General features: G+C 41.9%; 1 protein-coding gene across 8 annotated transcripts in view; it reads left to right on the top strand.

Moving 5' to 3' along the window:
• Nucleotides 1–26,780, top strand: part of LOC144608045 (cAMP-responsive element modulator-like) — an 87,577-nt gene that overhangs the window by 17,360 nt on the left and 43,437 nt on the right. The gene's annotated exons all lie outside the window — the stretch shown is intronic.

The following is a 26,780-nucleotide window of genomic DNA, read 5'->3' as shown; positions in this document are numbered from 1 at the left end:
TCCGTGAAGGGAACATCCTGGACCTTGTTGGGAAATGAGCCTGGCCAGGTGAACCTGGCTGATGTTTCAGGGAAGGAGCATTTGGGGGATAGTGATTACAACTCTAACTTTTAAGATTGTTTTTAATAGGGAGAAGACTGGTCCTTGCAGGAAGGCGCTAAATTGGTGTAAGGCAAATTACAATGTTATTAGCCAGGAGCTCGGGAGTGTACAGTCGGAGCAATTGTAATTGGGCAAGTCCACATCTGACATGTGGGAGTTGATCGATATTCAGAACCGGCGTGTCAGGAGGAAGGATAAAGATGGCAAAGTAAGGGAATCTTGGATGACAAAATTAGTCAAAAAGAATAAAAGGAGATGCATGTGAGGTTGGAATCAGACTGGGTCTTTGAGGAAATAAAGGAAGGAGGAAAGAACTTAAGTGGGCGATTCGAAGGACCAAAATAGGCCCTAAAATGCTCTGGCAAGTCGGATTAAAGAATGCCTCGGCTACCCCCTGTGGCAGCTCGTTTCATATACCCAGCACCCTCTGTGGAAATTGATGCCCCTCTGGTTCCTATTGTATCTTTCTCTTCTCAGCTTAAATTTGTTTCTTGATTCCCCGACTCTAGGTAAAAGACTTGTGTGTATTCAACCTAACTATTCCGCTCATGATTTTATACACCTCTTTAAGATCACTTTTCAGCCTCCTGGATTCCAAGGAATAAAATAACACCATCACAACTTCTATACTCAATGTGCTGACTGCTGAAGGCCAGTGTACCATGAGCCTTCTTTACTCCCCTATTTACTTACAATACCATTTTCAGGGAACTCTGTTCCCACACTCCTAGATTCCTCTGCTTTACAATGTTCCCCATGACCCTTCCATTCACTGTGAAGGTCCTGTTCTGGTTTAACTTCCCAAAATGTAACACCTCACAGTTTTGTTTTAGTCATCGGAGCAGAATTAAGCTATTGAGTCTACTCTATTCAATCATGGCTGATCTATCTTTCCTTCTCAACCCCGTTCTCCTGCATCCCTTCCTTCTCTCCCCCCCCCCCCACAATAACACCTGACTCCCTTTCTAATCAAGAATCTGTCCATCTATTATTTGCATTAAACGCCATTAATTATTCATCAGTCCATTTCCCCAGCTGATCAAAATCCTGCTGTAACTTTTGATAACCATCTTCACTATCAATGATACAACCCACTTTAGTGTCATCTGCAAAACTTACTAATTATGCCTTGGACATTGTCATCCCAATTATTTATATAAACCACCAACTGCAATGGGCCCAACACTGATCCTTAAGGCACACCACCAATGGCAGGCCTCCAATCTGAAAACCAATCTTCCGCCATCACCCTCTGCTTTCTTCCATGAAGCCAAATTCTCGATCCGGTTGACTAGCTCTTCCTGGAACCTGACCTTCCAGAGCAGCCGACCGTAACTTTGATAAATGTCTTGCCATAAAGACAATGTCTACCATTTTGCCCTCGTGAACCTTTTTGGGTTATTCAAAAAACTCAATTAGATTCTTAAGACACGATCTCCCATGTATAACGCCAAGATGATCATTCCTAATCAGGTCCTGTCTATGCAATGTCTTCCAATTTTACATACCTCTGTTGCACCTCTCCTCAGCATTGTCTGCTTTGGGGAAAATAAGGCCACCTTGTTTGATCTCTCCACATTACTAAAGTCTACACAATGCACAGTACAGTCTCAGCCACACTTTAAGTTATAATGTTACTATAATCTCTCAATTTTTAAAATTTGGTGACCTGACCCATGAAAGCAAGCATGCCACAAGATGCCTTAATCTTTCTATCTACTAGTGATGCCATTTAAGGGGAGCTGTAATCTTGAACCTGAAGATTACTCTGCTCATTAATATTTCTTTCTACCCTACCATTTACATCCTACTATTTGGCTCCCCAAAATACATAACCTTAAACGTCATGGAATTAAATTAAACTGCCAATGTTTCATCTGATTTATATCCTACTGTTGCCATGGATGACCTTTCTTGTTACAATAGACAATAGGTGCAGGAGTAGGCCATTCAGCCCTTCGAGCCAGCACCGCCATTCAATGCGATCATGGCTGACCACTCTCAATCAGTACCCCGTTCCTGCCTTCTCCCCATACCCCCTCACTCCGCTATCCTTAAGAGCTCTATCCAGCTCTCTCTTGAAAGCATCCAACGAACTGGCCTCCACTGCCTTCTGAGGCAGGAGAATTCCACACCTTCACCACTCTCTGACTGAAAAAGTTCTTCCTCATCTCCGTTCTAAATGGCCTACCCCTTATTCTTAAACTGTGGCCCCTTGTTCTGGACTCCCCCAACATTGGGAACATGTTTCCTGCCTCTAATATGTCCAATCCCCTAATTATCTTATATGTTTCAATAAGATCCCCCCTCATCCTTCTAAATTCCAGTGTATACAAGCCTAATTGCTCCAGCCTTTCAACATACGACAGTCCCGCCAGTCCGGGAATTAACCTAGTGAACCTACGCTGCACGCCCTCAATAGCAAGAATATCCTTCCTCAAATTTGGAGACCAAAACTGCACACAGTACTCCAGGTGCGGTCTCACCAGGGCCCGGTACAACTGTAGAAGGACCTCTTTGCTCCTATACTCAACTCCTCTTGTTAGGAAGGCCAACATTCCATTGGCTTTCTTCACTGCCTGTTGTACCTGCATGCTTCCTTTCAGTGACTGATGCACTAGGACACCCAGATCTCGTTGAACATCCCCTCTTCCTAACTTGACACCATTCAGATAATAATCTGCCTTTCTATTCTTACTTCCAAAGTGAATAACCTCACACTTATCTACATTAAACTGCATCTGCCATGTATCCGCCCACTCACACAACCTGTCCAAGTCACCCTGCAGCCTTATTGCATCTTCCTCACAATTCACACTACCCCCCAGCTTAGTATCATCTGCAAATTTGCTAATGGTACTTTTAATCCCTTCATCTAAGTCATTAATGTATATCGTAAATAGCTGGGGTCCCAGCACCGAACCTTGCGGTACCCCACTGGTCACTGCCTGCCATTCCGAAAGGGACCCATTTATCCCCACTCTTTGCTTTCTGTCTGTCAACCAATTTTCTATCCATGTCAGTACCCTACCTCCAATACCATGTGCTCTAATTTTGCCTATACCATCACCAATTTTTGTGTCACCTGGAAATTATATCCAAGTCATTAATATATATCCCAGACAAGAAAGAGCAATGTAGTACACTACTTACAGACTTCAATCAGAAAAACATCCTTTCACTCCGACAATGTGCCTTTAAATCCAATTAGCCAGACTGTGCTTTTTGGACCAGCCTACCATGTCGGACCTTGTTAATACATTAGCAAAGTCCATACAGACAATATCTGTCTCCAACCTTCAACAGTTATCTCAGTCACCTGTGAACCTCTGTCTCAGCTGGAAGGACTACAGGGATCCCTGGAAGGAGGTGAGGGAGAAGGGTTATAGGGGGAAAGTACCTGGAGAAGAGGCGGTGGGTGGGAAGGGACGAGTGAACCAAGGAGTTGCAGAAGGAGCGGTCTCTGGAAGGCATGGAGTTGGGAAGATGTGACTGATGGTGGGATCGCGTTGGAGGTGATGGAAGTGTCGGAGGGTGATGTGGTGAAAGGTGAGCATCAAGGAAATTCTCTCCTTGTTCAATCTGGGGGAAGGGGGAGCAAGAGCAGAACTGCGGGACACGGGAGACGAGGGTGAGGAATTTTTCCATTACAGAAGGTAGGAAACCACATTTACTGAAGAAAGGATACCTTGGATATCATAGAATGGAAAGCCTCATCATCTGAGCATATGGTGTAGGTGGAGGATTGAGAGTAGGGAATAGTGCCTTTGCAAGAGGAAAGGTGGGAGGAGTAGTCCAGATAACTGCGAGTCGATAGGTTTATAGTAGATGTCTATAGTCTGGCCCCTGTTATGGAGACGGAGAGATCAAGAAAGTGGTCGGAGGTGTTAAGAGGTAGTTCAGGTGAATTTGACGGCAAGGTGAAACTTAGTGGTGAAGTTAATGACGTCCATGAACTTCCTTCCTTTATGAACAAGGGAATGGCATTAGCTGTTTTCCTGTTTCCAATTTCCTCTTGGAATTATCTTTTTTTTCCAGAATTTCAACCAGCAAATTCACTGCACTATCACTGCAGCCTTTCCTTAATCTCGGGTGCATTCCATCAGGTCCTTGTCATTTGTCTACCGTTACAAACAGAACAGTATAGCACAAGAAAAGGCACTTCAACCCGCCATGTCTGTGCCTAGCATGATGCCAAGACCATAACCTATTTTCCTGCACTTAAGACATATCCCTCCATTCCCTGCATATCAATATGACTATCCAAAAGTCTTAAATGCCACTACATATGTAATTCACTGGTCTTAATGGCTACAGGCCTGTCGCACTGACCTTTGTCGTCATTGAAGACCTTTGAAAGACGTGCTGGCGCAGCTGAAAAACATCACAAACCCCCTGCTGGACCTTCTGCAGTTTGCATACAGGGCCAGTAGATTGGTGGATGACGCAGTCAACCTTGGCCTGCACTTCATCCTCCAGCACCTAGACCGCAAGGGGACCTATGCCAGGATTCTGTTTGTGACCTTCAGCTCTGCATTTAACACCATTGTGCCAGAACTACTACACTCCAAACTCTCCCAGTTGACTGTGCCTGAACTCTGTCAGTGGATCATCAACTTCCTGACAGCATCATGGAATCCAGGAAGCAGCATGTGAGGCTGGGAAAGCACATCTCGGACCCGCAGATCCTCAGCATAGGAGCACCGCAAGGCTGCATACTCTCCCCTCTCCTTTACTCTCTACACCAACGACTGCACCTCCACAGACTCCTCTGTAAGCTCCTCAAGTTTGCGGATGACACAACCCTGATTGGACTGATCCAGGATGGGGAGGAATCTGCCTACAGACGGGAAGTGACACAGCTGGCGTCCTGGTGCCATCGCAACAACCTGGAGCTCAATGCTCTTAAGACAGTGGAACTAATTGTAGACTTTCGAAGAGCTCCCCCTCCCCTCCCCCCACTCACCATCAACAATACCAAAATCACATCTGTGGAGTCATTTAAGTTCCTTGGAACCATCATCTCCAAGGACCTTAAATGGAGGCCACCATCGACTTCACAGTCAAAAAGCCCCAACAGAGGATGTACTTCCTGCGGCAATGAGGAAACACAATCTGCCACAGGCAATGATGATCCAATTCTATACTGCTATCATTTAGTCCGTCCTCACCTTCTCCATCATGGTCTGGTTTGGCTCAGCCACCTAGCACGACATCCGGAGGCTGCAACGGATCGTTCGATCGGCTGAGAAGGTTGTTGGCTGCAACCTTCCCCCCATTGACGAATCACTGCAAGGGCCAGGAAGCGAGCGGGCAAGATCATCTCTGACCCCTCTCACCCTGGCCACAAAATCTTTGAAGCACTTCCCTCTGGAAGGCGACTCCAGACTGTCAAAGCAGCCGCAGCCAGACATAAAAACAGCTTTTTTTTCCACGAGTAGTAGTTCTACTCAATAACCAAAGTCTGTAGCCTCTTTTTTTACTCTGGTTTATTTTCCCCCACATGTTTAGACCGTAATGTTGTATCCTTATTGTTTTGATGTGTTTATGCTTTATTCGTAATTGTTAACTGTATATTTGTGTTGTCATTTGTGAGCGGAGCACGAAGGCACATTCCTTGTATATGCACATACTTGGCCAATTAAGTTATTCATTCAACAACTATCTTCGGCAGTGCGTTCTAGGCACTCGTCTGTGTAAAAAAAGAAATTGTCCCACACATCTCCTTTAAACTTTTCCCCTCTCACCATAAAGTTATGCCGTGCAGTATTCCTTTTTCCATCCTATTCCTTTTTCTACCCTATTCATGCCCCATATAATTTAATATATTTTTATCGGGTCTCCCCACAGAGGAAACAACCTAATTCTCTTCAACCTCTCCTTGTCGCTAATACCCCCCTCATCCAGGCATAATTCTGGTAAACCACCTCGGCACCCTTTCCAAATTCTCCACATCCTGTAATGGGGGACCATAACTACACACAATTCTCAAAATATGGCCTAACCAAAGTCCTAAAAAGCTGCATCACTGCTCGACCCTATAACTTTCTGTAATAATTTAGCCCTTGTGATTGGGATTTTTATACATTCTACTTGTTATTTGCAATTAACCCATCTGTTATCTAAGTGTTATTTGCAGCTTCCTCCTCTGTGAAGACTGATGTAAAAATTTGATTTGGCACATGTGCCATTGCTTTGCTTGTTATTAATTCATCAGCATTGTTCTCTGGAGGTCCCACACCTACTTTTTTTGACTGCTTTCCCGTTGAAATATCCATAGAAACTCTTGTCATTTTGTATGCCCTATTTTTTAATTTAACATTATCCTTGACCTCCTTTGTAAACTACTGATTGTGACTTTCTCATGGAATCCCTCTATATAATTGGGATAAATTCCCAAGTGCCATAGCGAGGTACGTGACTCTCTGTCCCGCTAATCGATTGATCTGTTTATTAGCTTACAGGTCAGTACTCATTAGACAATTCCATCTACATACCATTATACTTTCCCTGAAAGTGGCATCACAGGTTAATGGAGTGGTAAAGAAGAATTTTGGTTCATTGGTCTTCATCGGTCAGGGTATTGAGTATAAAAGTTGAAGACCCCTCAGTCTGAAGAAGGGTCTCGACCCGAAACGTCACCCATTCCTTCTCTCCTGAGATGCTGCCTGACCTGAGTTACTCCAGCATTTTGTGAATAAATACCTTTGATTTGTACCAGCATCTGCAGTTATTTTCTTACAATAAAAGATGGGACGTTATGTTACTGTTATGATGCACCTGGAGAATTGTGTTCCGTTTTGGCCACCCTGCTTTTGGAAATATGTAATTAAGCTGGAAATAGTGCAGCGAAGATGTTGCTAGGACTTGCGGGCCTGAGCCTTGGGGAGAGATTGTGCAGGCTAAGACTTCATTCATTGGAATGCGGGAGGCTGAGGGGTGTATAAAATAATGAGGGGAATATGATGCAAAAGTGGGCACTTGGAACTAGCTTGGGTGGGGCATCTTGGTTAGCATGGACGTGTTGGTCAGATGCTTGTTTAGTAGCTTAAATAATGAATGTAATAATAATATAAATTGATTTAATCTAATGTATCTTGTAATTATGCTCATTTATAATTCATTGTCCACCATCCAACTTTGACACTGTGTACATAGCAGTTTTTTTTTTACACAATTCATTTTTTAAAAAAAATTGCAATTATAACTAGACTTCAGAAAGATACAGAGGTGACTGAATTACTGATCATGTAATGCAGATGCGAGACCAGAAATCCAGAGAGCTGAATTTAAGTCTCACAGCAGTTGGGGAATTTAAATCCATGTGAACCGATGCACTGAAGTTCACAAAAACATTGTCATTTTGCAGAGAAAATCTGCTTAATTCATTTAACTAGCACATTTGTAATGCATTTTTAACTGAAATGCAGCTAAAAATAGACAATAACTGTTGTCCTTGCCACTGAGCTTTATATACAGTAAACCCTTGTTATAACAAACCATAGGTGAGGGGAATGATGTCAGTTATTGTCGATTGTCAGCTATAACATAGTAAGGGACGTATTAGGGTACTTCTGGAGCCCCATGATTTTTAGAAATGTTTGCATTGAACTTCTACCAACCCTCTGTTCCTCTTCCTAATTGAACAATTCATACAAAATGTGGTTGAAATTGATTATTGTCTAGGGGGTCCACGAGCCAATCAAAATTGTATTGCAAGTTTATTATTTTATGCAAAAGGCAGCTATATTTATGCAATGAGTTACTCTGAAAAATAATAGCTCCTGTATAATCATTCTGCATATTTGCCCTATTTAAGGTTACGCTGAATCATTTCACTGTTCATATCCACAAAATTAAGCACGAGGCAGCTATTTGATAGATATTGACATAATTAAAGAATCGCTGCCTTATGTTTTATTTTCATCCGAGTTGCCAATGGCACTAGTTTTGGTGATTTTAATATATTGTGTGGAATGAAGGCAGTTGTTCCAGTATAGGTGCGACGATGACTCCTGGGGCTACTAGATGAAGATGCAGATGTACATTGTACTCTATCACCAATACCAGTCATGTTATTTTCACTGCCACTGTCTTCACTGCTACTGAATCTCTGAACTAGTTGAAGCTAAACCAGCCATCTCTTGGTGAGCTTTTTCCTTTTTGCTTCAGCACGTGCTTCCTTGCACTGCATTCTTCCAGCAAGTACCTTGTCACTAGATCCGAATGATGCGGTACGATCTGTCTTCGTTGAATGAAGAAATTGAAGATCTTCTTGATTTTTTATCAACTTCTCAGAGTTTAGCAAGAGTAACTGGTGCTGTTCTGCGTGCAATTGGTATGGCCCTGATTTTTGCATTTTCCTCTTAACAGTTTTATCATCTTCTGATAAGCCTTGAACTCAGAAATCACTGAAATGTTTGCTTTTCCATAAAATGGAAGAACTTTGCAAAGAACAATTTTTGCAGCTTCAGTTCTAGTTCGGGATTCTGAGACTCCCTTCTGAAGGTAATACATCAAACAGCGTAGTACTTGGTGACATGTTGGTAGACGTGAACGTGTGATTTCTGCATCTGAAGATGTAATTCCACTTCCAAGACCAAATATTTCAGCTGTTTTACGTGTCACCTTTGCAGCAGATAGAGGTGTGCTAGATCGTTCTGATGGTGGAGTTGACAGTGCTTGACTTCCAGTTGATTGTTCATCCATTTTCAGCTGTGTAAAACTTTATTTCACAATAGGCAAATGAAAGCGAGTAGGGTCACAAGATGCAAAAGCAGGGCTGAAAATGATAAATAATCCCAATTCACTTCAACACAATAAGGCTTGCAGACAGTCCCTATCACTAAAAATAGACAGGGGACTTTCCACATTCATGCAATTAGATATTCCCCTTGTCAAGCTTTTGGAAATGTACTTTCCAGCACACTAAAAATTGACTTGACTTAATCTTTCACAAAATTGGAAGAGAAACCAAATATCACCAATTACCAATTTGTATGGGAAAGCACCAACTGTAAAACCACATGTATTTCTATGAAATTTGCAAAAAAATATATATGGCAGCTATTATTGTGCACATATTTAAACTCCAAAAAAGCTGCCTTATATTGTTTTAAACATATCTAAACAAAAAGGACTCACTAGAACATAGCACTAATATGTACAATAAACACTAAAGGCAGCTAATATATGTTGCATTCATTAATGGATCCTATTCGAAAGGCTGCCGTATGCACATAGTAGATGACATAGCCCTCCAACTTTGGGCTACCGATGGACCCCCTAAACAACTTCCGATTTAATTTAAATTTCACAGAGGTTATTATTTTCACTAATAGAACATTTTAAGACTAGGTAGAAGTTAATTGCTAGATAGAGCTCTTAAGGATAGCGGAGTCAGGGGGTATGGGGAAAAGGCAGGAACGGGGTACTGAGTGAGAATGATCAGCCATGATCACATTGAATGGTGGTGCTGGCTCGAAGGGCCGAATGACCTCCTCCTGCACCTATTGTCTATAATTGCTTACTACGAGGGCTCCAGAAGCACTCTAGGATGTATATATGCACAGTATTGGAAAAATAGCCAATAAGCATTCACTAAACACGATACACAAGCAGAAGAAGTGAATACAGATGGAGACAAGATTCTCTCTGTTGCCAGTCTGACATTCTTTTGATGCTAAAGATAGACACAAAATGCTGGAGTAACTCAGTGCGTCAGGCAGCATCTTTGGAGAAAATGGATAAGTGACGATTCGGGTGGGTGTCCTTCCCCAGATTCTTTTAATGCATCAGAACCATAGTTACTATCAGTGACAGAAAGCAAGATGCGATGTGTGCCAGCACCTCTAAAAAGTTATAAACTAGAGAACAGAAAAAAATCGAGCTTTTCATCATGCATGTCATTTGATACTTCGCCCTGACTACCTGCACTTAATCTACCTCACATGGAGGATTGAATGTAAGTATGGAAAGCCAAATGTCAAAGGAATTTTAACAATTTATTTCATTAAAAAATTATTCAAACAATATGAAAATCAAGATGATGAAAACATTAAAATGCAAGTTTCAAAACACTTAAAATTAAGTCAAATAAGCAAAGCAACTATCTACAGTGAAGCTATTTCCACTGGGCCAGTAAATCTAATTATTTGAGTGGGGTACAGGTATGTCCATCCTGATATAAAGATGAAGGCAAAATGGTGAAGTCTCGAGGTGTGATTGCTGATGGTTCATTAAGGAACCATGGACAAGCAGCTGTTCCAATGTCTATAAAGAATTTATCACGTTCTGAAATGGTGCTGGATAATGCATAATCCATATGTAATCTATGTTGTGCCAAAAATGCTGTCAGACAATGCATATCAATAATCCTCTTGCTGTCCAATTTGGGTTTTGCTGGAACTACTTGATTCTACACTGTCACAGACTTGGCAAAACATGGCCCAAATAAATCAATTCCCACAGTGAATTCAGAGTGATGGTTCTTGGCACATTCGGAAACGTAATAGATTCCAGAAGTTGAGGGGACTTGAGCATTCCAATGGCTGGTTCAATCTTGTGTAAATGAAGATGGTTGAGGGTCTTCATAATCTTTCATCCTAGCCCTATGCCATAAGTGCTGAAGTGTCGCGGATGTCCGAGGTCCAAACGATTTTTAGTTGCTTCATCATTGACCTCCTCTCATAAGATCACATGTTTATTGATCATTGCATAATATCTGATTTCATTTGCAGCTATTCAAGTTAAGTAGTCTTTTCCCACGTGCAATAAGACCAAGACGAAAATCAGTTAGTCTCTTTAAAATTCATGGCAGAAAATTGCTAGATAGTAATAGACTGCATGAGCCGAACTTCGCAAATGTGTCCGGATTTTGACTTTCGTGACCCATCTCTGGTATCTACTTGAAATATGGCACAGATTTAGATTAAAATCATTGGGAAGGAATTCATAACTCGTCAGTGCAAAAGGTTGCACACTAATTAATTAAGCTAATTAGAAAAAGTCAGCTACAAGCTCTGTCGATCTGCGAGACCCCGCTCTGGCCTGCTCCGGTCCCGGCTTCTCCGCGACTTTCCGGGAGCTCAGGGAGAATCCTGAACAAGCACTGCAGGGTTTTGCCAGTCTTTACTGCAGAGATATTCTGTTTGTGTTGAAATGAAAACTAAATTGGACAGAGAACTTCTTAATCTGTGAATTTGCATTCTTAAATTGGTATCGGTGAATGCACTCTTTATTTAAAACATTAATTCAAGGGATGTGAGCATCACAGGCTGTGCCAGCATTGAATTACTCATCTCTAGATGCTCTTGAGCAGGTGCAGGTGAGCTGCCTTCTTGAATTGCTGCAATCCTTGTATTGTTCGTGAGTGAGTGAGTTCCAGGACTTTGACCCATCAACAGTGAAGGAACAGCGACACGTTTCCAAGTGGGGATGGTGTCTGGCTCGCAGGGCAACTTCCAGGTGGTGGTGTCCCCATGCTTTAACTGCCCTAGTCCTTCTTATGGATTTGGAAGGTGCCTTCTCAAGGGTTTCAGTGACTTGCTCCAGAGCATCCTGTAGATGGTGCAAACTGCTGCCACTGTGTCAGGGGTGGGGTGAGTGGATGAATGTGAATGGGTGTCATTTAAGTGACCCACTGTGTCCTGTTTGGTATCAAGGCTCTTGAGTATTGTTGAAGATGTGCTCATCTGAACAAATGGAGAGTATGCTATCATGCTCCTGACTTGAGCTTTGTCGATGGGGGACAGGTTTTGGGGAGTTAGGAGGGCAGTTGCTTGCTTTAGTTTAGTTTAGAGATACAGTGTGGAAACAGGCTCTTCGGCCCACCGAGTCTGCACCGACCAGTGATCCCCGCTCCTCAACACCATCCTACACACACGAGGGACAATTTACTTTTACATTTATACCATATCATTAACACTATCCAACACACACTAGGGACAATTTACATTTATACCAAGCCAATTAACCTACAAACCTGTAGGTCTTTGGAGTGTGTCCAAAGATCTCGGAGAAAACCTACGCAGGTCACGGGGAGAATGTACACATCCCGTACAGACAGTACCCATAGTCGGGATTGAACCTGGGTCTCTGGCAGTGTTTGTGCCGTAAGGCAGCAACTCTACTGCTGCGCCACCCTGCTTGCCGCAAGATTACTAGCCCCTAACCTGCTCTTTTAGCCACTTTGTTAAATAACTAATCTAGTTCAGTTTCTGGTTAATGATAATCCCCAGATATCTATATTGCGGATTTGGTTAAGTAAATCCCAGTGAATGTCAGAAAATGGTGTCAGGAGTGCCGCAAGGCTTGGTGCTGGGGCCGCAACTATTTACAATATATATTAATAATTTGGATGATGGAATTAGAAGTAACACTAGCAAGTTTGCAGATGACACAAAGCTGGGTGGCAGTGTGAACTGCGAAGAGGATGTTAGGAGGTTGCAGGGTGACTTGGGACAGGTTGAGTGAGTGGGCAGATGCATGGTAGATGCAGTATAATGTAGATAAATGTGAGGTTATCCACTTTGGCGGAAAAGACAAGGAGGCATATTATTATCTCAATGATGTCAGATTAGGTAAAGGGGAAGTGCAACGAGATCTTGGTGTCCTTGTACACCAATCACTGAAAGTAAGCATGCAGGTACAGGAGGCAGTGAAGAAATGGCATGTTGGCCTTCATAACGAGAGGATTTGAGTACTGGAGCAAAGAAGTCCTGCAGATGTACAAGGCCCTGGTGAGACCACATCTGGAGTATCGTGTGCAGTTTTGGTCTCCTAATTTGAACAAGGACGTCCTTGCCATTGAGGCAGTGCAGCGTTGGTTCACGAGGTTAATCCCTGGGATAGAGGGACTGTCATATGAGGAAAGATTGGAAAGACTAGGCTTGTATTCACTGGAGTTTAGAAGGATGAGAGGGGATCTTATAGAGACGTATAAAATCATAAAAGGACTAGACAAGTTAGATGCAGGAAAATTGTTCCCAATGTTGGGGGAGTCCAGAACCAGGGAACACAGTCTAAGAATAAAGGGGAGGCCATTTAAAACTGAGGTGAGAAGAAACTTTTTCACCCAGAGAGTTGTGAATTTGTGGAATTCTCTGCCACAGAAGGCAGTGGAGGCAAATTCACTGGATGAATTAAAAAAAGTGTTAGATAGAGCTCTGGGGCTAGTGGAATCAAGGGATATGGGGCGGGCAGGCACAGGTTACTGATTGTAGATGATCACCAATGAATGACAGTGCTGGCCTCCTCCAGCACCTATTTTCTATGTTTCTATGATAGTTGGATTATCTGTGGAGTCATAAATGGAGCTGAACATTGTGCAATCATCAGCGCACATCCCTCCTTCTGACCTTACGACTGAAGAAAGGTAATTGATGAAGCAGCTGAATGTGGCTGAGCCCTGGATACGAGGAACTCCTGCAGAGATGTTCTGTGGCTGAGATGACCTCCAGCCACCACAACCATCATCCTTTGTGCTAGTGTGTAGGAAGGAACTGCAGATGCTGGTTTAAACCGAAAATAGACGAAATACGTCATGATCCCAGTGGGCTCCCTGCCTAGCTAGCCTGAAACAAAGCACGTGATTGGTCAATTGGCGTCCGACTCAATGACAAATGTGCTTTGATTGGACAATTACTACTCGGGAAATTTACAAAATTTTGAAGGTTTTTTCCATATTTTTAAAATATGTGCAGACTTTGTTCTTGTCAAATTTCAGATCTAATTTCTATAATATTTTTACACAATATGTTATAAATACAGGTAGATATGGAATGTGGGTCACGACATGAAACGTAAAGGCATCTCGGCCCACGGTCTATAACCATCTCAAGCAATATAATTTTGACATTCAATCAAATGCCTGTCTCTGAACTTCATGATCAATGTTCTGTCACTCGCCACTTATTAGAAATGTAATTAGAACTGCCACATAAATATGGCTATAAGAGCAGATCATAAGCTGGGTATCACTTTGCAAATGGCTTTTCTTCTGGCATAACAAAACCTTTATTGAATTGAACCGTGGCGATCATGGAGCATGATGGGATATTATTCACATACCAGGTGAACATAATTGCAATAATAGAATGTCATCTAGGACAAACAAGCTCCTTTGTCTGCCATTCAATTCATCACCCTGAGCATTACTTACCTTTACCTCTGATCTCGCAGCTGGAGGTTTCGTGTCTGCAAAGGCAGCGATATGTGGGAGCATCACCACCAGAAGGATTTTTCTAAATGTTGCACATGAATCTTTCTTGGAAATATATCATCTTTTCTTTGTCATTGTTACATTTAAATTTTGGAGCTCCCTACTCACAATCCTCTGAGAAGTAGTTGAAGTATGTTGCTGCAGAACACCAGCATCCGATCAAATTAATAATAAAATATAAATTTATAATCCCTAAAGTTGAACCTGAATTGAGTCCGTGTGAATTCAGCCAGCATTTGCTACTGTTAGTCTCAGGAAATATTGAGTGTTCATTGTATGGTGGGATGTTCTAGATTCCACAGCAATGGATATAAGAGTGATGGGGAGAACGTACAACCTCCATACAGACAGCACCTGTAGTCTGGATCAAATCCAGGTCTCCGGCGCTGCAAGCTCTGTAAGGCAGCAACTCTATCGCTGCACCACGGTGCCGTTGGAAACTCATTCTATTAGAATGTTGTAATTTTTGTATAATTTGTCTCTGTGTATTTGTCTGAGTATTGACCTGTCATGCTGCTGCAAGATTTTTTACTGTACCTGCACCTCCCTGTACTTGTGCATATCACAATAAACCTGAACTTGAATTATCAGTTATTCTAGGTAAACCAGATCATGATAATGCATGCCAAAGTATGTAGTGCAACCTTAGTAGTGCAAAGACCATGCATCGAAAACAGTGTTGGAGTAACTCAGCGGGTCACACTGAAGGGTCCCAACCTGAAACGTCGCCTACCCATGACCTCCAGAAGTGAGTTATTCCAGCACTTTGTGTTCTGCACAAGATTCCAGCATCTGCTGTTTCTTGTGTCTACAGTACAAAGTCCATAGTAGTTTTATGCTGAAGTAGGGTTGTGGTTGGTTGTACAGTAAGTATTGTACAGTAAGAGCCTGTACTTGAACCCAGAGGGTCGATGGGACAGAACTGTTCTTGAATCTGGTACTGACATTTTTTAGTCTCCTGTACCACCTTCCCAATGATACCAGTGAGTTGAAAGTGGCCAGGGGGATGTGTGTCTTTAATGGTATTAGGTGACTTCTTGAAGCCTGTTGGTCCTTTTGGTGGGGAGATCAATAGGATGGATTGGATAGTGTCCACCACGTTTTGCGGCTTCTTTTCATTGTTGGGCGTTCAATTTGCTAAACCAGGATGTGAGGCATGGTGTTGATACGCTGTCTACCATACGCTTATAGAAGTTTGATAGAGACATGTCAAATCTCCTCAAAATTCCGAGGAAGTCAAGGGCAAATTTCTTTGTACCTTCATCAATATGCTGGACCCAGGACAGATAATAAGTGATGTGTACAACCAGGAATTTGAAGCTGTTGACTCTTTCCACCATTGTGCTGCTGATGGAGGCTGGTGCGCTGTATCTCGGATTTCTCTTACGAGTATGAACTTGATGCAGTTCACTAGCTGAATCTGTGACAGATTGCAAAGAGAAAGATGAATATTTGGAATAATTTATAAATTAACTGTTTGGTTAAATGTTTTAAATTGTTTTATTTTCATTGAGTTACTTTTATGATGGGGCAACACAGTTGCACAGCTGGTCGAGCTGCTGCCTCAGAGCCGGAGAGGCAAATTCGATCCTGCCTTTGATCCTGTTGCTGTCTGTGTGGAGGATACACGTTCTTCCTATGACTGCATAGGTATCTTCCGATTTTCCAGTTCCGGTTTCCTCCCACATCCCAAAGGCGTGGGGTTTGTAAGTTAATTAGCCTCTGCAAATTGCTCCAAGTGAATAGAGGTGTAAATGAAAAAGTGGTATAACATAGAACTAATGTGAATAGATGAGTGTTAGTTGGCGTGGACCTGGTGGGCCAAAGGGCCTTTTCCAAGTTGTATCTCCAAAAATACACTGACAAATGGGTTGAGGAAATGTTTTGATCTTTCTTCCTGATAGCTGCAAATGAGTTGAGAAGTGTTTGCTTTAACTCATTTCCTAAGGAAGCAGTTCTTCATGTTAAACATTACATCTTGATTATGCCACCTCTTTATCTTTCTCTTTTCCAGGGAGAACAGTCCAAACATTTCTCATTGTTATGAATGCTAGTCATCAATCATTGCTGGGAAGCCCCCGCTGTACCCGTTCTATGAAATATGTATCTTTACAGAATGGTCATTTAATATTTTGGTTGCAATATTACTCGTGCCCCAACTATTGCACAAATACATTTTTCTTTGTCTATTATATTAGTAGATGTATATAATATGATTTTTATGCACAATGCCCTGCTGTGTGTTTACATATTTACACATTGGGACACCAGGAATTGCAAAATATTGACATTCATAATGTGAAAAAAGACACAAGTGCTGGAATAACTCAGCAGGTCAGGTCGCATCTCTGGAGGATATAGTTAGGTGAGGTTTCTGCTCAGGACTATATTTATGGTCAATATTTATAGTATGCTGTTTTCATGTTGGATTATCCAAAATTTCATATTTCTCTGCATTTTAATTCTACTTTCATTTTTTTCTGACCATCTTGACAAACTTTCACTTCAATTTCCAAAATTACCCGTGGCATTATCTGTAATCTTTCCTGGTTTCTTGACATCTCCAAATTGTAAAATATTATCTCTAAATCTGAAATAGTTTTTCAGTGTTTTTAGTTTCTTTAATTATGTTCAAATTTCCCCCCCATTTTTTAACTGCTCTAAATTCCAAGGGTAATTGAAAGACTTTCAGATCCTTGATTGGTTTAACATTTGGCAAAGCCTGGATGAAAGAGTAATATTTTTCCAAGTCCCGCAAACCCTTCTTGTCTTCAGCCAAATCCCTGGAAGACTTTGACCCCAGGACTGTGTGGCGCAAAAGTTTTTACAACAACGGAGAGGACAACACACACCCCATTTTGAAACCACCGGGATTTGACCTCCATCGCAAGCAATGGCTAACCCTGAACAGGATCCATAGGGGAGGGTGTGGGGGGGAGGGGGGAAGGAGAGGGTGCTGCACCAATGCAGAAGAGGCAACCATAGGGGGGGAGGGAGGGGGTAGTAGGGGAGGAGAGGGTGCTGCACCAATGCAGGAGTGGTTTGGGCCCAACGGGTCCACTTGGTCTAGTCATATTTAAATGGTTAGTTTAATTAATCTTTTGATTAGTAGTGGTGCCCACACCCAGCCATTGAACAACTGATGGCACAGATTGTTGAATGTCAAGCTGGTTAATCATTTATTCTTCACAATTGTTAGGCCTCAATGAAATACTGTATACATTTTTGATTGTCTCTTGCAAATATTTGAGTCATTGGAAAACCTGTGATATAATATCACCACGTGATAACTGGGCTAACGAGATACATTTTAGGATTATTGGTTTGCACAGAAGGACCATTCAGTTAATTGAATCTAAATCTATTGCTGTATTTGCAGTAGTAACAAAGATTCAATTGACTTTAATAAAAGTCAAAGTGCCCCAAGGTGGTGGTGAAGAGTGTTATCAAAAATATTTAGCTTGAAACAAAGAGGTTAGTAGATAGACACAAAAAGCTGGAGGAACTATGTGATCTCCGGGTTGCCAAACACTTTTAACTCCCCTTCACATTCTCATACTGACCTTTCTGTCCTGGGCTCCTCCATTGTCAGAGTGAGGCCAAATGCAAATCGGAGGAATACCACCTCATATTTCGTTTGGGCAGCTTGCAAACCAGCGTATTGATTATCGATTTCTCAAACTTCAAGTAAGTCTTGCATCCCCTCTCTCTGCCATTCCCCCACACTAGTTGTCGTTCTAGTTTCATTATCATCCTGTTGAGTTTCATTGTCTGTATGACTCGTTATCACATAGGCCGCCAAGTGGATCAATTAAATCTGTGGATGGTCAAATGGTGAGAATTGGAGTGAATTTATTTTGGAGATTTGTATAGTTAGAGGAGAATATCGGAATACTGAGAGGGTAGGACCTAAGAAGGAACTGGAATAAAAATATGTTTTAAAACTTATTTGTTGCATGACCATGTTAAAGGATCAAGGATCGGCCATACAGCGCTCCATTGTTTCATCAAATTATGGCTACTCCTGTACTTCGTTGATTTTTCCCATCCCACCTATTTACAGATCTCTTGAGGCTTCAGTAGCCAAATATATACTGCTCAGTCTTAGCAACTGTGATCCCTTGTTCAAGAATTCTTTGGGTTTGCAGCTTTCTGAATGAAGACATTTCTTACTTCAGTTTTAAATGGACATGCTTATTGTAAACTTTCCAGTCTCTTGAGCATCTGCCCATTGTTTTCTTGCTGAACCTTTTACGTTTCAATGCTACCTTCGCAGTAAAACCCAGTTGAGTCTTCATCTCTCTTTTATTGAACAATTATAGGACAATTGATCATCTTTGGATTAATAGTGAATCCTTGTTGAACTGCCTCTTGAGGCAAATAATTTGCTTGGCTACAGAATCCAAGTTCAGCCCTTCTCCAGACTGAGAGTCGGGGAGGGAGACACAGACGGGTAAGGTGTGAAATGAGACATCAAAGGAGACGATGGTCAAGGAAAATGTAGAATAGATCATTGTTAGCTGGGGGAAGGTGACAACGAAGCATACAAAGATAAAATTTAACCAAAAGAACAGTCAAACTGGTCGGAGCACTGGGATGGGGGAGGGATGGAGAGAGGGAAAGCAAGGGTTACTTGAAGTTAGAGAATTCAATATTCGTAGCGCTGGGTTGTAAATTGCCCAAGCGAAATATGAGGTGCTGTTCCTCCAATTCGTGTTGGGCCTCACTCTGACAGCGGAGGCCCAGGACAGAAAGGTCAGTATGGGAGTGGGAGTTAAAGTGTTTAGCAACTGGGAGATCATGTAGGTTTAGTCGGACTGAGCGGAGGTGTTGGCGAATTGATCGCTGAGCCAGCGCCTGGTCTCGCCGATATATAGGAGTCCTTTCTATCGAACTCTGCACAACAGTCGCCAAATAAGCTCTGAACTACATATATATGTGTATAAATATGATACTGGGACATAGAAGCATGACATAGACACCCAAAAATTAATTGTTGCAAAAACCAATGCAAACACATTTATTTACAAGTTTGACAACCGTCTGACTCTATCAAAAAGAAAGAAGATAGTTCCACAACTGCAAGTAGTCTTTTCAGGTAATGTAAAATTTACCACACAAGTGTTAACATATGTAACATGGTGTCTCAATGGCATTTGATTGCAAAGGTAGAACTTCTTTTTTCTAATTCATTAAAGTGTAGTTATACATCCTATCCGTGGCGGTCCACAATGAAATTGGACAGTAAACCAATTTATGTACCGTCGGGACATTTGACAGGTAGATTGGAGGCGACAGTTTGACAGCACGGGAATTTTCGCGATGTTTTTGGCCTCAGCCATTACATTTAAAGTGGGCTCCAAACCCAGATATTCAACCCAGAAACCAGATATGCATCTCCCGTACATTTTCAAAGAATGCCCACACACTTTTCACAAAAATCCACTGAACCACCTTTAAAATTTTTTTTTTAATTACAGCTATTAGTAAACTGGAAGTAAATCCAGTTTATTCCTTGTTACAGTGAAGCTTGGTTTTTAAGTAACCCATACAAGGTGTTACAGTTCAAAACTCTCAAGTACTTACCGACTTGTCAGTGATTTCAGCGAAAATTAGGATGCCGGAGAAGCATTGACAGCGTGGGAATTTTCGCGATGTTTCAGAAGACGCTGTAATCTCGACCTGACTCGGCTAGTATTTCTCCCAAAATACATTTAAAATACAAACAAAATCTAACCTTTCAAAACGCAGACAGGCTGGTGTCCGATGGGCTGCGTAAATGCTTTCATTAGGAAGATAACGCTGGACAATTGAACGTCTCCTGTACGTAACCAGCAGACGTTCCGAAGACACGAAGGGTCATCTAGCTGCAACACCGTCAGCAGAAAACTGACAAACTACACTTACCCGCGGGTTCTTTCATGACAGCAATGTAAATGTTTTTATAAGTTGACAGGTCCACCAGACATGAAAACAGCGGGTTAATGATGCCTGCTTATGTACGTAACGATTTGGACACGGAGAACAAAGTAAGCACAGTATGTCTCCTTTGCTTTAAAGTATGTTGAGTTAAGAATTTTTGGACATGTATTTTGTTTACTTGGCTTGAGCATCATAGAAACAAATGAATATCGATCCGAAAAATATTCATTTTTCATGAATTTCAACGGCATCTTACGTACGTAACTTTCAGGACATGATGAGTTACGTAGATGAGCATGATATTTTTGACTCTCCCACATGAATATGTGCAACTAATTTCTCCAAGCAAAGTCGGGTTTGGAAAGGCATATCAAAGGTCCTCAAAAAAAATGTGTCTAGACAAATGTAGGTCATTACGATAGGTATATATTTTCACATAAGTTATGATGTGTCACATTTTCGTGTCCAATTATGGGTAAAAATCAAATACAAATTTTAATTTCACAACAGTTGAAGAAAGTCTGGAACCATAAGTTTATATTATGTATTACATGGCTATATGAAGTACCACACACAAGCAAAACTCTCCCATCAAGTAAACAGAACACACTTTTGCATACAAATGAAAATAACATTAAAAAATCTCTCCAATCTCATATTTTTATACATATATACACATACTGAACTATTTTTTCCCCTTTATTATATTGTTATGGAGTACTATGTTTACATATTTTGTTCAGCTGCTGTAAGAACTACCTGGGACATATGACAATAAAATATTCTTGACTCTTGGACGATTTATTTACACGGGTGGGTTTAAACTAAACAATGGGGGGGTGGAGTCAACAACGTGCAAGCATATGCGTGCAGTTAACGGGAAAGAGAGTGTAGGAAAGGTCACATTTAAACTAACAGGGCAGGGGAATGGGAACCAATGCAGGGAGAAAGAGGGCCATAAAAGGACAGAAGCAAAAGGTAGAAGGGAGTAAGAAAAACAAACCTGAAAGCTTTGTGCCTTTATGCGAGGAGCATTCGTAATAAGGTGAATGAATTGAATGCGCAATTAGTAGTTAAGGGATATATACAGATGCTCCTTACGATGCTTCGACGTACGATATCTTGACTTTGCGATGGTGCAAAAGCGATACATATTCAGTAGAAACCGTACGTTGAATTTTGATCTTTTCCTGGACTCACAGACCTGTCCACTGCTCAGACTGGCAGTGTCTTATGCAGTACAATTCTCGTGATGCTGGGCAACGACAGCAAGCCGCAGCTCCCAGTTGGCCACGATTGGGAACTGCCACGGCTATGATGTTTGGTAGGTTAGGTGTATTAAATGCATTTTCGACTTACAATATTTTTGATTTATAATGGGTTTATCGAAACATAACCTATCGTAAGTCGAGGAGCACCTGCAGTTGGAATTACGGAGACATGGCTCCAGGGGACCAAGGCTGGGATCTAAACATGCAAGGGTATTCAATATTCAGGAAAGATAGACAGAAAGGAAGAGGATTTGGGGTGGCATAGCCGGTTAAAGAGGAGATTAATACAACAGCAAGGAGAGACATTAGCTTGGATGCTGTAGAATCGGTATGGGTAGAACTGCGAAAAAACCAAGGGCATAAAACGCTTGTTGGAATTGTATACTGAGCACCAAACAGCAGTCGAGAGGTTAGGGATAGCATCAAGCAGAAAATTAGGGATGCGTGTAGCAAAGGTACAGCAATTATTATGGTTGACTTTAAGCTACATATAGATTGGGCCAAACAAATTGGGAGCAGCATTGAGGAGGAGGATTTCCTGGAATGTATACGGGATGGTTTTTAAACCAATATGTAGAAGAACTGACCAGAAGGCAGGCCATCCTAGACTGGGTACTATGTAATGAGGAAGGGTTAGTTAGCGATCTTGTACAAAGCCCCTTGGGCAACAGTGACCATAATATGGTGGAATTCTGCATTAGGATGGAGAGTGACACGGTTAATTCAGAGACGAGAGTCCTGAACTAAAAGAAAGGAAACTTTGAAGGTATGAGATGGGAACTGGCTAGCACAGACTGGCAAATTATGCTTAAAGGGTTGACAGGGGAGATGCAATGGCAAAGATTTAAAGATCGCATGAATGAACGCCAAAAATCATTCATGCCTGACTGGCGAAAAAAAATAAATGGGAAAGGCGGTTCAACCGTGGCTAACGAGGGAAATCAAGCATTGTGTTAAATCCAAGGAAAAGGCATATAAATTGGCCAGAGGAAGCAGCAAACGAGGACTGGGAGAAATTTAGAACTCAACAAAGCGGTTTATTAAGAGGGGGAAAACGAGCGTGAAAGAAAGCTTGCGGGGAATTTAAAAACTGACTGTAAAAGCTTCTTTAGATATATAAAAAGGAAAAGATTAGTGAAGACAAATGTAGGTTCCTTACCAGGGACAGGTGAATTTATAATGTGAAACAAGGAAATGGCAGAACAATTCAACGAGTACTTTGGTTCTATCTTCACTAAGGAAGACACAATCTCCCGGAAATACGAGGGGACTGAGGATCTAGTGGGAGGGAGGAATTGTAGGGAATCCACATTAGTCCCCAGGGCCTGATGGCCTGCATCCCCGAGTACGCAAGAGGTGGCCCTAGAAATCGGGGATGCATTGGTGATCATTTTCCAATGTTCTCGTGACTCTGGATCAGTTCCTGTGGACTGGAGGGTAGGAAATGTAACTCCACTTTTTAAGAAAGGAGGGAGAGAGAAAACGGGGAATTATAGACCAGTTAACCGTACATCAGTAGTGGGAAAGATGCTTGAGTCGATTATTAAAGATGTTATAGCAGTGCATTTGGAAAGCAGTGACAGGATCGGTCAAAGTCAGCATGGATTTATGAAGAGGAGATCATGCTTAACTAATCTTGTGGAATTTTTTGAAGATGTAACAAGTAGAATGGACGAGAGAGAGCCAGTGGATGTGGTGTATCTGAACTCAAAAAGCCTTTGACAAGGTCCCACACAAGAGACTAGTGTGCAAAATTAGAGCACATGGTACTAGTGGTAGGGCATTGAAATGGATAGAGAACTGGTTGGCAGACAGGAAGCAAAGAGTTGGAATCAACGGGTCCTTTTCAGAATGGCAGGCAGTGACCAGTGGGCTCGGTGATAACCCCAGTTATTTCCAATACATATTAACGATTTAAATGATGGAATTAAATGTGACATCTCCAAGTTTGCAGATGACACAAAGCTGGTGGTAGTGCGAGCTGCAATGAGAATGCTGTGAGGCTGCAGGGTGACTTGGATAGGTTGGGTGAGTGGGCAGATACATGGCAGATGCAGTATAATGTGGATAAATGTGAGGTTATCCACTTTGGTGGCAAGAATAGGAAGGCAGATTATTATCTGAATGGTGTCAGATTAGGAAAAGGGGAGGTGCAACGTCCTGGGTGTGCTTGTACATCAGTCACAGAAAATAAGCATTTAGGTACAGTAGGCAGTGAAGAAAGCTCATGACGTATTGGCCTTAATTGTGAGAGGATTTGAGTTGAGGAGCAAGGAGGTCCTTCTGCAGTTGTACAGGGTCCTGGATTATTATGTGCAATTTTGGTCTAATTTGAGGAAGAACATTATTACTATTGAGGGAGTGCAGCGTAGGTTCACCAGATTAATTCCAGGGATGGCGGGACTGACATATGATGAAAGAATGGGTCGACTGGGCTTGTGTTCACTGGAACTTAGAAGGATTAGAGGGGATCTTATAGAAACATATAAAATTCTTAAAGAATTGGATAGACTAGATGCAGGAAAAATGTTCCCGATGTTGTGGAAGTACAGAACCAGGGGTCATAGTTTAAGAATAAGGGGCAGGCCATTTAGGACTGAGATGACGGAAAACTTTTTCACCCAGAGAGTTGTGAATCTGGAATTCTCTGCCACAGAAGACAGTGGAGGCCAATTCATTGGATGTTTTCAAGAGAGAGTTAGATTTAGCTCTTAGAGCTAAAGGAATCAAGGGATATTGGGAACAAGCAGGAATGGGGTACTGATTTTAGATGATCATATTGAATGGCAGTGTTGGTTCGAAGGGCTGAATGGCCTACTCCTGCACCTATTTTTCTATGTTTCTATTCAGTACTTCTATTAGTGCACATCAGGCAAGCAATGGCTAACCCTGTGCAAGCAATGGCTAACCCTGAACAGGATCCGCACCCTTCATGCAAGAACAGCCCATCACCTGCACAAGTGGGGGATGACGGGCAGCACTCCTTGCGACTACGGATATCCAGACCAGACCATCCCACACATCGTGAATGACTGCGCACTGAGGCTTTTCCCTGGTGGCATCAAGGCCATCCACCCAGCAACTAATGCTGCCCTGGCCTGGATGTCTACCCTTGACCTACAACTTTAGGCTGTGCACGCCATACGCATGAAGAAGATTCAGTACTTCAGGTGTGACTTTGCCAAAGCCAATTGTAAACAAAACTTCCTTACCCTTGTAATAAAGGTTCTTTCCTAATTGCTAATTAATATTTACCTCATGTGATTAAAGGCATCTGGAATCTGATAAATAATATTATTTAATCTATATATATATATATATATATATATTATATAACTAAAAGTCTCATCTTATATTTATATGTGTGAGTATGTATGTATATGTATGTGTGTGTATATGTATATGTATGTATCCGGATTACAGCCAAACGGTACATGATAGCGCAACAATTTTAGGCCCACCTTACTCACCATTACTCACCTGTGGTATGCAGTATTAAGTTTTGTTATATTTTAAAAGTAATTTACTTTATAAACTTTAATAAACTTTATACTGTGAATGGGACGTAATTTTGATCTAACTCTTCCGTGTTTGGCGTCATAATGGGAACCCAACAGGTCATATATGAGATTGCCATTTTGAGATCGCCGTTTTGATATAAAAAAGCGTCACAAAACCGGGAGGACTGGCGCCCTTCCTGGAGTGCCCCGCGCCTGACCTTCCCCCCGTGGTGCAGCACGGTGGCAGAGAGAAGGTCAAAGAAGATGGCTGCCGGCAGGGCGAACATGGTGCAGCGCCTTTCGGCCGCTCTCCTGCTGCTGGCCGCCCGGGGCCGGGGTGAGTGGCTCCCTCTGCCCTTTCCTCTACCCCCTCGCCCGCCCCCAGCTCTGGGGAGATTTCCCGGCCGCTACAGCCTTGGATATACCCATGGATCTTTCTGTGCTCTTTTGAAGTTGGGGAGGGGAGGGTGCTGGACCAATGCAAGAGAGGTTTGGACCCAACGGGTCCTCGGGTTGTAGATTATAAATTTCTCGCACTGTAAAATATATTGCCTCCTCTTCCTTCATGTATTCCATCCTGCTGGTTCACAGCTTATCTGTCACTCCTTGGAATCATTTATGCCTTCACAACAGCTTATTTTCTACCTATGTCAGTAAACATACTCATTAGACACTGCCTCTGACATAATAAACTATTATGGATGTTCTATTTATATCTATTGTATTTTTGCACTTGTGAAGAACAAATTTCTACGTGAAGTTTCGCACACAGAATAACTACATATAATAGAGCCTGAGCCTTAAATGCAGGATTGAATTTCTCTTCCTTGGGTGGGATTTGACCTTTTATGGAACAATTTTAAAAGTGTGAATCTTGGGGGAAAAAAATTCTTAGACTTTGACAGCTTTGACTCACTTAAGATATTGTAAGGTATTTTTAGAGTACCATTGTATTTTTACTTGAAACAAATGTGTGTACAGGTCATCCCCAGGTAAAGAACCAATTCCTTTTTTACAAACCTCTAGAAATTGATTTCATTCGTAAGTCACAAAATGTACAAAGCCCCTTAACCATACCTCCGCTGTATTATAATGACATTAAAAGTGCACAAGACTGATAAGAGAACAATTAGGAGAAGTCGAGGGAAACAAGAAACTATTTCTTCTGTTCATAGAGGCAAATGTTTTTATGTATGTCAGACTTTTGAATTTAATAATGTTATGGGAAGTTGTGTCGGTATGTCCATAAATTGGGTATTCATAACCTTGGGACAACCTGTATTTTTTCTTTCAAGTGTGATGAGTTGCTTTATAATCAAGTGGACCACAACATTTTACTAAACTAACAAATTTCCAATACCTCACTGTTTGATGCGTGATGTATTGGGAGAAAGTAAGTTACTGAATATCTCATTTTCTCCCAGTCTGGCAGAATAACAAAGGTTATCGCACAGAAGGAAGCCATTGGTCCTGTTGAGTCCAGGCTGGTTCTATCATATCATATCATCATATCATATATATACAGCGCGGAAACAGGCCTTTTCGGCCCACCAAGTCCGCGCCGCCCAGCGATCCCCGCACATTAACACTATCTTATACCCACTAGGGACAATTTTTACATCTACCCAGTCAATTAACCTACATACCTGTACGTCTTTGGAGTGTGGGAGGAAACCGAAGATCTCGGAGAAAACCCACACAGGTCACGGGGAGAACGTACAAACTCCTTACAGTGCAGTACCCGTAGTCAGGATCGAACCTGAG

The sequence above is a fragment of the Rhinoraja longicauda genome, chromosome 2 (genome assembly GCF_053455715.1).
Source record: "Rhinoraja longicauda isolate Sanriku21f chromosome 2, sRhiLon1.1, whole genome shotgun sequence".
In the NCBI taxonomy this organism is placed as follows: Eukaryota; Metazoa; Chordata; class Chondrichthyes; order Rajiformes; family Arhynchobatidae; genus Rhinoraja; species Rhinoraja longicauda.
The sequence above is the reverse complement of the archived record's forward strand: the minus strand, read 5'-3'. Positions and strand labels throughout refer to the sequence as shown.